This window comes from Giraffa tippelskirchi, chromosome 3 (genome assembly GCF_054371585.1).
Source record: "Giraffa tippelskirchi isolate mGirTip1 chromosome 3, T2T-mGirTip1v1.2.pri, whole genome shotgun sequence".
NCBI lineage: Eukaryota > Metazoa > Chordata > Mammalia > Artiodactyla > Giraffidae > Giraffa > Giraffa tippelskirchi.
This window is the reverse complement of record NC_137277.1, coordinates 80,769,969-80,779,508: the sequence shown is the minus strand read 5'-3', so window position 1 is coordinate 80,779,508 and position 9,540 is coordinate 80,769,969.

Sequence of the window (9,540 nt, the reverse complement as noted above, 5' to 3'; positions counted from 1 at the left end):
TCCTCTCAGCTAATCTGACAGGGTGTATAAAGGACTCTGACATCAAAATAAATTTGGAAAATTCTCCCAGCTGTGATATTTTTTAAAGGACCTGATAAATAAGTAAGTTTGTCTAACCTAAAGTTTACCAGATATATTTATATGTGGAACCTACATATGTGGAATCTTTTAAAAAGTATTATTATTAGTAGTAATAGTAGTATAAAATCTATTAAACCTAAGCTGTGGAACAGACTTTCTGAAACACAGTTCTAGAATTATCGTTGTATATGGCAGTAAGAAGCTCAGTGAGTGACCCTGAGGAAACCTGTGAGAACGGCAGGATTAAACTGTTATTAAGATGAAAGAATAAGGTGAGGAAATAACAGTGATTATAACCTGTGAGCTGGAGTTCCCCATGAAAGAAAGAGATGAGATAGAAATTAAAGGGGATGTAATGGTTAATTCTTATGTGTCAACTTGGCTGAGCCATGGTATCTAGCTATTTGGTCAAACATGATTCTGAGCCTTTCTGTGAAGGTATTGATACTTTTTGGAACAGATTAACATTTAAATCTGTTGACTTTGAGTCAAGCAGATTATGCTCTGTGATGTGGGTGGGTCTCATCCAATCAGTTAAAGCCCTTAACAGAGCAAGGTCTGACTTCTCCAAGAAAGGAGGAATTCTGCCAGCACACTGCCTTTAGACTCAAAATGTGATTCTTCCTTGAGTCACCAAGGCTGCTGGCCCAACCCCATCAGATTTTGCATTCAGGAAGTCTCTACAGTCCAATGAGCCAATTTCTTAAAATAAATCTACCCCCTTACTCCACCTTACCCAAACTTATTGGGTGTTTGTTGTGGGGTTTTGTTTTTTTGTGTGTGTATGGCTTAGAAATTTTTTGTGAATGTCTCACATGTAATTAAGAAGAATATATATCCTTTCTTATAGAATGTATGTGTATCATCTATCTCCTGTTGTTAATTCAGTTTTTGTGGAGAACCCTGACTAATACAAGGCACTGTTTTGTTGGATCAGAAGAGAACTAACTAACCCAGCTAATGGGACAAAGAAGAATTAATGATTCAAAAGAGAAATGGAGATACTGATGCCACAAGGTCCATGAAGGAAGAGTAGGATGCAGAGTCAACACTGCAATTAGAATACTTAACCAGCTTCCTCTGAGACATGAGCAAAGGAAGAGTGACTAGGAGAAAGTATAAAGTTTAAGGTGGTACAAGAAATGTAAGTAATTGGAGCCATCCATGTATTTCAAAGTGTGATTGCTTAACATGCTGATTCTAAGACACCTCATTAATACTACAACTAAACGCTTTCCTAGAGCAATATACTGTGGTGGGAAAGGGTCCATCCAGGACCTCAATCTTCTCTGTGATAATAGAAGCATCTGTCTGCAATTAAGTGTTATTTGGGGTCCTAAAGAACACAGAAAAGTCTGTAGGAGCAGTTGCACAAACTCCTTTGGAAGTAGTGAAGGCTGAATAAAAGGAAGTCAGGTGGCGCTAGTGGTAGACTTAAGAGATGCAGGTTCGACCACTGGGTTGGGAAGATCCCCTGGAGGAGGGCATGGCAACCCACTCCAGTATTCCTGCCTGGAGAATCCCAGGGACAGAAGAGCCTGGTGGGTTGCAGTCCATGAGGTCACACAGAGTGGAACACGACTGAAGCGACTTAGCACAGCACACAGGAGCGGAGCACAGGAGGTCTGCCTTCAGGGAACTGGCATTTCCGTGTGAGAGGTGAGCCTTAGTTGTCCTGTACTCCAGTCACTTGTTACATGGGACTGTTGAGGCTTGAAATGTGGTTAGCTTGAACAGACATGTGCTGTAAACGTAAATTACAGGGCAGATTTCAGCAACTTAGTATATAAAAATGTAACGGCTTAGATCAGCAGCATTGTCCCCCCCCAAAAAACCCATATTACAAATGACATATGTAAATATTCTAGTAGACACATTATTAGAGAAAATAAACAGGTGAAATTAACTTTAATATTTTTATTTAACCCCAGTTGAAATAATAAAATTTTATATATACATGGGGTTACATAAAAATATTAAAGTTAATTTCACATGTTTATTTTCTCTAGTAATGTGTCTACTAGAACATTTACATGTGTGATTTGTAATATGGCTTTTTGGGGGGACAATGCTGATCTAAACTGTTAAATAGCAACCAAAGTGCTCAGTATCATTTAAGGAAAAAGGCCAATCATCAGACAGTACAGTGCAGATTGTAAGAAGAGGAAGTGCTGCAGAGAATCAAACAATGCTATAAATAAACTTGGCTCCTATCTTTGGGCCAGACTTTTTAATGTATACTCTGCTGATCTCATAAGCATATACCTCAAGGCTTGTTGAAATGTTACAGAAGGAATTTGAGTGAGTCACACCAATTTTATAACTTTGTAAAGAGAATGCTTTATACTGTGTGTATCTTCAAGGTTTTCAAAGTACTTGCACATTCATTATTTCATCTTTTTAATGATCTGGGAGGAAGGTAGAACTGGTTATCTCTATTTTGATGAGGAAATTGAGCCTCGAAGAGTCAGTGTGATGCGAAGAACATTGGAATCAAGGATGCTGCAGAACAGTGACTGAGAGTGACCAAATATTACGAGGTCCTAGAAAAAACACTGGATTTGGAGTCAGAAAGTTCAGTTCTTCCCAGATTGGTGGCTTTAAACAGATATTCTTACCAGTTTCATTTATTCAAGTGTAAATGGGATAATCAGAGTACCTGCTTCAGAGAGTTGTTGTTCAGTTGCTAAGTAGTGTCTGACTCTTTGAGACCCTGTGGACAGCAGCACACCAGGCTTCCCTGTCCTTCACTGTCTCCCGGAGTTTGCTCAAATTCATGTCCATTGAGTCAGTGATGCCATCCAGCCATCTCATCCTTTGTTATCCCCTTCATCTCCTGCCTTCTATCTTTCCCAACATCAAGGTCTTTTCCAATCAGTCAGCTCTTCGCATCAGGTGGCCAAAGGATTGGAGATTCAGCATCAGTCCTTCCAATGAATATTCAGGGTTGATTCCCTTTAGGATTGACTGGTTTGATCTCCTTACTGTCCGAGGGACTCTCAAGAGTCTTCTCCAGCACCACAGTTCGAAAGCATCAGTTCTTCAGCACTCAGCCTTCTTTATGGTCCAGTTCTCACATCTGTACATGACTACTGGCTGTGTAGTCATGTACTGTATGTACATGCACCTCTGTGCCATAGCTGTGACTTTATGGACCTTTGACAGCAAAGTGATGCCTCTGTTTTTTAATACACTGTCTAGGTTTGTCATACCTTTTCTTCCAAGGAGCAGGTATGTTTTAATTTCATGACTGCCCTCACCATCTGCAGAGATTTTTGAGCCCAAGAAAATAAAATCTGTCACTGTTTCCATTGTTTCCCCATCTATTTGCCATGAAGTGATGAGACCAGATGCCATAATCTTAGTTTTTTGAACTTTGGGTTTTAAGCCAGCTTTTTCACTCTCCTCTTTCACCTTCTTCAAGAGGCTCTTTAGTTCCTCTTTGCCTTATGCCATTAAGGTGGTGTCATCTGCATATCTGAGGTTGTTGATATTTCTCCCAGAAATCTTGATTCCAGCTCACGATTCATTCAGCCCAGCATTTTGGGTGATGTTCTCTGCATATAAGTTAAATAAGTAGGGTGACAATATACAGCTTTGATGTACCCCTTCCCCAGTTTTGACAACCAGTCTGTTGTTCCATGTCCAGTTTTAATGGTTGCTTCTTGACCTGCATACAGGTTTCTCAGGAGGCAGATAATGTGGTCTGATATTCCCATCTCTTTAAGAATTTTCCACAGAGGGTTGAGATGAGCATTAATTGAGATAATCTGTGTAAAACATCTGACGTAGTAACTAAATCCCAGGAAACTCTTGGTAATTTAACTATTAGTATTAAGTAGCATGAAGTTATATTTTAGTATCATCCAAATTAAGGATAAATACATAGGTGTAGCGAGGTGCTAATACTATTCTTTAGTGTTTCCGTTCAGGAGGTAATCCTTCTCAAAGCTTTCAAAACTCTTCTCTGCAGATCCTCTTATCTGATAACAAAATTTCCATTTAGAATTACTTTGCAGGCATGACAATAGGATTCAGAGAATTGTAAATGAATATGCCTCCTTTTCCAAATGAGGAAATAGAAATTAAGATAAATTATCTAATACTTGGATATGAGACCAAAAAAAAAAAAAAAAAGTGACTGGCATGTTCTTTCGGTGACATGGGAGTGAAGGCTACTCCAGGGTTAGCCAGAATAATGTACTTCAACTTGCTATTTATTCTCTTTTTTTTTGACTGCGCTAGGTCTTTGTTGCTGCTCAGGCTTTCTCTAGTGGGGCGAGCGGGGGCTACTCTCTAGTTGCTGTGCGCAGGCTTCTTAGTGCTGTGGCTTCTCGTGTTGTGGAGCACAGGCTCTGGGGCACTTGGGCTTCAGTAGTTGCAGCACACAGGGCCTCGTTGCCCCGCGGCATGCGGAATCTTAGTTCTTAGATCAGGGATCAAGCCCATATTCCCTGCATTGGCAGGTGGATTCTTAACCACTGCACCCCCAGGAAAGTCCCTTGTTACTTATTCTTGATGTAAGGTTCCAGACTTAGTGATGATGCAGGTTAACTTGTAGACTTTTTTTTTTTCCTGATAAAAGTACAGATTTCTGTCTGGTGGAACAGACAGCCCCAAAGTTATGCTTTAAACAGTTTCGTATCTCACCCACCAATCTCATTCTCCCATAAAGAAATACCCTAGCTCTACAGATGCTCTTTGAACTGGGCAGGGCATCTTACCAGTCCCTCCTTACTGAATAAGTTGAATAAAATCTTTTACATGCACCTTCTAGAATGTGCCCTGGGTTCACTGCATGTGCTTTGCCTCGCTCAGGTTCACAGCCTGTGCTGATGTCCAGTGTCTGAAGATACCTGCCTTTTGTCTTTTGTCCAGTTTCATAGTTATTTACAGAGGGAGCACTGACCTGGATCTGTTACTCTTTCATGTTGGAAACAGAAGTCACTTATTTTTATATTAGAGATGAGAAAACTGAGGGATGGGAAGATTTAGCATCTTGTCCAAAATCACACAGCATTTCAAACCTAGGCAGTCTGATTTCAGAACTCCTCATTTAATTACTGTACCATGTGGCTTCTCAGAAAAATGGTTTTATATATACATGTGTAAAATGTTTTGTCTAGTGTCAGGAAACACAGTAAGTCCTTAATAAAGTCTGGATAGTTTATCCTTTAAAATTCTAAAGATCAGTAGAAATGTGTTGTTAGCACGGTGCTTAGAAGCAGAAGATAGTGGATAGGACAAAAGCACCACCACAGGAGTTGGTATTCTTGACGAGCACTAAACGTTATCATTGTCCTACCACTAGCCAGTGAAAAGAGGACATTTACTTAAGTCCTTTATTGCTCAAGTACTATTTATTTACATGAAATATTAAATCCTTACTATGCTTTCTTTTGGGGCTCCCCCGGTGGCTCAGTTGGTGAAGAACCCACTTGCCATGCAGGAAACCAGGTTCAATTCCTGGGTGGGGAAGATCCCTTGAAGAAGGAAACGGCAACCCACTCCAGTATTCTTGCCTGGAAAATCTCATGGACAGAGGGGCTTGATGAGATACAGTCCATGGGGTCACAAAGAGTCGGACATGACTGAGCATCTGAGCAGAGGCTTTCTTTTGCCATTGAAATCAATCTTTATTCATTAGAAATATAGAGCAAAAAATAAAACACTCCAAGCAATCAGGCATAGGTGATACTCCTATCAATTTCTGAATTTCAAGTCAATAAATACTGTACAGTAACACACCCATCTGGCCGTGAAGGAGATTGCAGTGGAACGAAGGTACGAGCTCATGAATAGGAACACAAATATCTGTAATAGCATCCAGCACTGAATCTACTATTTAATTCTTAATGTTTAATCTACCACCTACATGTGCTCTAACTTTTCATCTCATAAAAAAATTTATAATGGAGATGTCATTAAGCCCATGCCTTTCTTTGGTTTTAGCCCGTGTACTTGAAAACAGTTTGCTTCTGGCTTGTGCCGTTTTTTTCCCGTGAGATACATGTAAATTTTTTCCAAATTTCAGTTATATCGACTAGCACAAAATGCAACAAACACTTTGCAGTTGTCCATTCACTCTGATTAGCACAGGAAGGAGAACTAGCTTATTTTGGTTTTCTTTCCATGGTGCCCCCTCTTGCCTCAGATCAGACAAGCCTACAAGCATACACATCCATCGACTTTGACCTCTCTGAATAGGAGCTGCCAGATCTTCATTGCACATTGTTTTCCCTCAGTCAGCCAGTCAGTTCAATCACTCAGTCATGTCCGACTCTTTGTGACCCTATGAATCGCAGCACGCCAGGCCTCCCTGTCCATCACCAACTCCTGGAGTTTACTCAAACTCATGTCCATCGAGTCGGTGATGCCATCCAGCCATCTCATCCTCTGTTGTCCCCTTCTCCTCCTGCCTTCAATCTTTCCCAGCATCGGGGTCTTTTCCAATGAGTCAACTCTTCGCATGAGGTGGCCAAAGGATTGGGGTTTCAGCTTCAACATTACTCCTCCCAATGAACACCCAGGACTGATCTCCTTTAGGATGGACTGGTTGGATCTCCTTGCAGTCCAAGGGACTCTCAAGAGTCTTCTCCAACACCACAGTTCAAAAGCATCAATTCTTTGGCTCTCAGCTTTCTTTATAGGTCAACTCTCACATCCATACATGACTACTGGAAAAACCATAGCCTTGACTAGACGGACCTTTGTTGGCTGGCAAAGTAATGTCTCTGCTTTTTAATATGCTATCTAGGTTGGTCATAACTTTCCTTCCAAGGAGTAAGCGTCTTTTAATTTCATGGCTGCAATCACCATCTGCAGTGATTTTGGAGCCCCAAAAAATAAAATCTGACACTGTTTCCACTGTTTCCCCCCTAGATGGTTAGAATTGATAAGTTCAAACCTAAACAAACTTACAAAGGGAAATGCAAAAATCAGGAAATGGTAGGCTAAGTAGAATGTAAGACTAGGTTTATTATCTTTCCACAAGCCCAAACTTCCTTTTTCTGGTATCAGCTTTATCTGTGGCTGAAAGTCATCATTATCTCCTATCTGTCAATAATTCTCAGATGTCCAGTTAGTAAAATGTTCAGGTAAACTATACTTTAATGCATTAAAATAAATTTATTGTTTCTACTCTATTAATATTACTCTATTTGTTTTCATGTGCTAATTCACTTGAGTCGTGTCCAAATCTTTGCGACCCTATGGAGACTGCCAGGCTCCTCTGTCCATGGGATTCTCCAGGCAAGAATACTGGAGTGGGTTGCCGTTTCCTCCTCCAGGTTATCTTCCCGACCCAGGGATTGAACCCGCGTCTCCTGTGTCTCCTGCATTGGCAGATGGTTCTTTACCATTAACATCACCTGGGAAGCCCTTAGTTCCAATACTCACAAGCTTCCAGAGTTGGTGTCTCTCTCTGCTTTTTAGAACTTACATGGACTCTTCCATGATTTTTAACTGTCCTTTGACTCTTGAAGTGCAGTGTTAATCTAGATGTAGCCTTACTCATAGTACGCTTGGTTCTCAAATTAGGATCATTTCTATTTCATTTCCTACATATCCTTTTGAATGTAAAAGAAGAGTCTTTTCAAAATCCAAGTATGCCCTGCCACTGAAGTAATACATATACCAACCACACAGATCTGCAAAAAAAAAAAAAAAAAAGTAAAGAAAAGCAAAAGATATATGATCCAATGAGAAAAGTAAGAGATGTAATTTTATATATAAATAACAGGATTGATCTTATTTTCCTATTATTATCTTTTCACCTTGAACTCTGTGTATCTCAGGTCGGGCTCTGTAGGGAGCAGACTCTGAGGAAGAGACAGTGGCAGAGGCTTCTTTAGGGGATTCTTTGGGGACTAGCATCTGTGGAAGGGATAATAAATTGGAATTGGACAGGAGGAGAAGTTGGATTGTGATACAGTCTCAACAAAGTGGTCAGCTGGTCCCCTAGGAAACTCTGAAGGTGCTGGGCTCTTTGGAATTGTTGCAGATTGGAGCAAGAGGACGAGATTTTTGTTGACCAGTCGATGGAAGCAGGCTGCCCAGAAAAGGGGACCTGCAGTGGCTCTTTTCAAGTGAAGCCATTCTGAAGAGGGTTGATTGCCAGAATTAGCTTCATATACATGCAATTCATGTAGTCACACAGGACCCCATACTTAGTTTAACACTCTGCTGCCTCTGTCTTAAAATTCTTGATTTTTGGCCAAGAAGCCCTATATTTTCTTCTGGCACTGGGCACTACACATTTTGTAATCATTTCTACTGAAAGCTGAGGGCTGCCTGCCTGCAGCACACTCTGTAACTGGGTTAAGTCCTTCAGCCCTAAAGTGGCATCTGGGTGACAGACCAGTGTTCACTACAGCCCATACCTTGCATTGCTTGAATTCACTTATCCTTAGAAGAAAGCAGAATAAATTACAGTCCCTAACACTGAAACTGGTTTTGGGGCTACAACAGAAAATCATTATCTTTCTCCTGATACCACTGGGAGTCAACATGCCACCAAGTGACTGATGGGTTTCCTCAAGGACTGGGGACTCAGCACTGGTCTCTGTTTCTGGTAGGATGAACATTCAACAGTGAGTGAAACTGGATCAGCCTTGGTGGGTGGGCATCTATCCCACTGGGTCAACTCCAATCCTGCTAAATGGCTATTCATCCCAGACACTGATGTCATTTTGTCAACTTCGTTGTTCGGGGCCTCTTCCATCATGGATTCCTTATGGTATGGATCAACATGTCGTACCAAGATCTTCCCTCTTTGTGCCTGTCCACATACCTTTATCTCAGATTTACTGGCGCCCAATCTTACAGTCTATTTCTTTTCAGGCTCTGGGCCAACTGGTCATGCCAGTTGCCACTGCCTAAGTGTATTCTAATCTTGGGCCACCTTCCACACGAATAGATGGCAAGGTGTACTGCCTGAATCTCTGTGCTTTTTAGAGGATTTCGGCTCATCTCCAACTTTCAAGGCCACCCCTTTATGGGCTGTAGTATAACCATCATGTATTTTTGTTTTGTACCGTGTACCGGCCTTACCCACCCACGAGTCAAATTCAGGCATTTTTCTCTTCTATCAGTTAGCCATAGAGGATCCTTGGCAACAGGTGTGAACTGAGGGAGAGGTACTGGTGCAACAGTGGTGGGTGACAGGGGAGTCCAGCCTGCTTGTTTGCGAAGCATATTGTGCCCTCTGGCCATATTTGTGTTTGATCCTAGATGTAGCTTCCATTTTACAATGGATTGCAACATGACTCAACCCAACCTTATGACTTGATGGGACAGATAGAACCCAGCTCATTATTGGTGGTTTTGGCTCTATAGTTACCAAGCATCCCATCATCAGGTGCTCCATCTCCACCAGGGCACACTAGCACATCACAACTGCTTGTTGAAAGGTGTTTATTTCTCCACTATAGATGGCATGATCTTCACCCAGAATGGCAT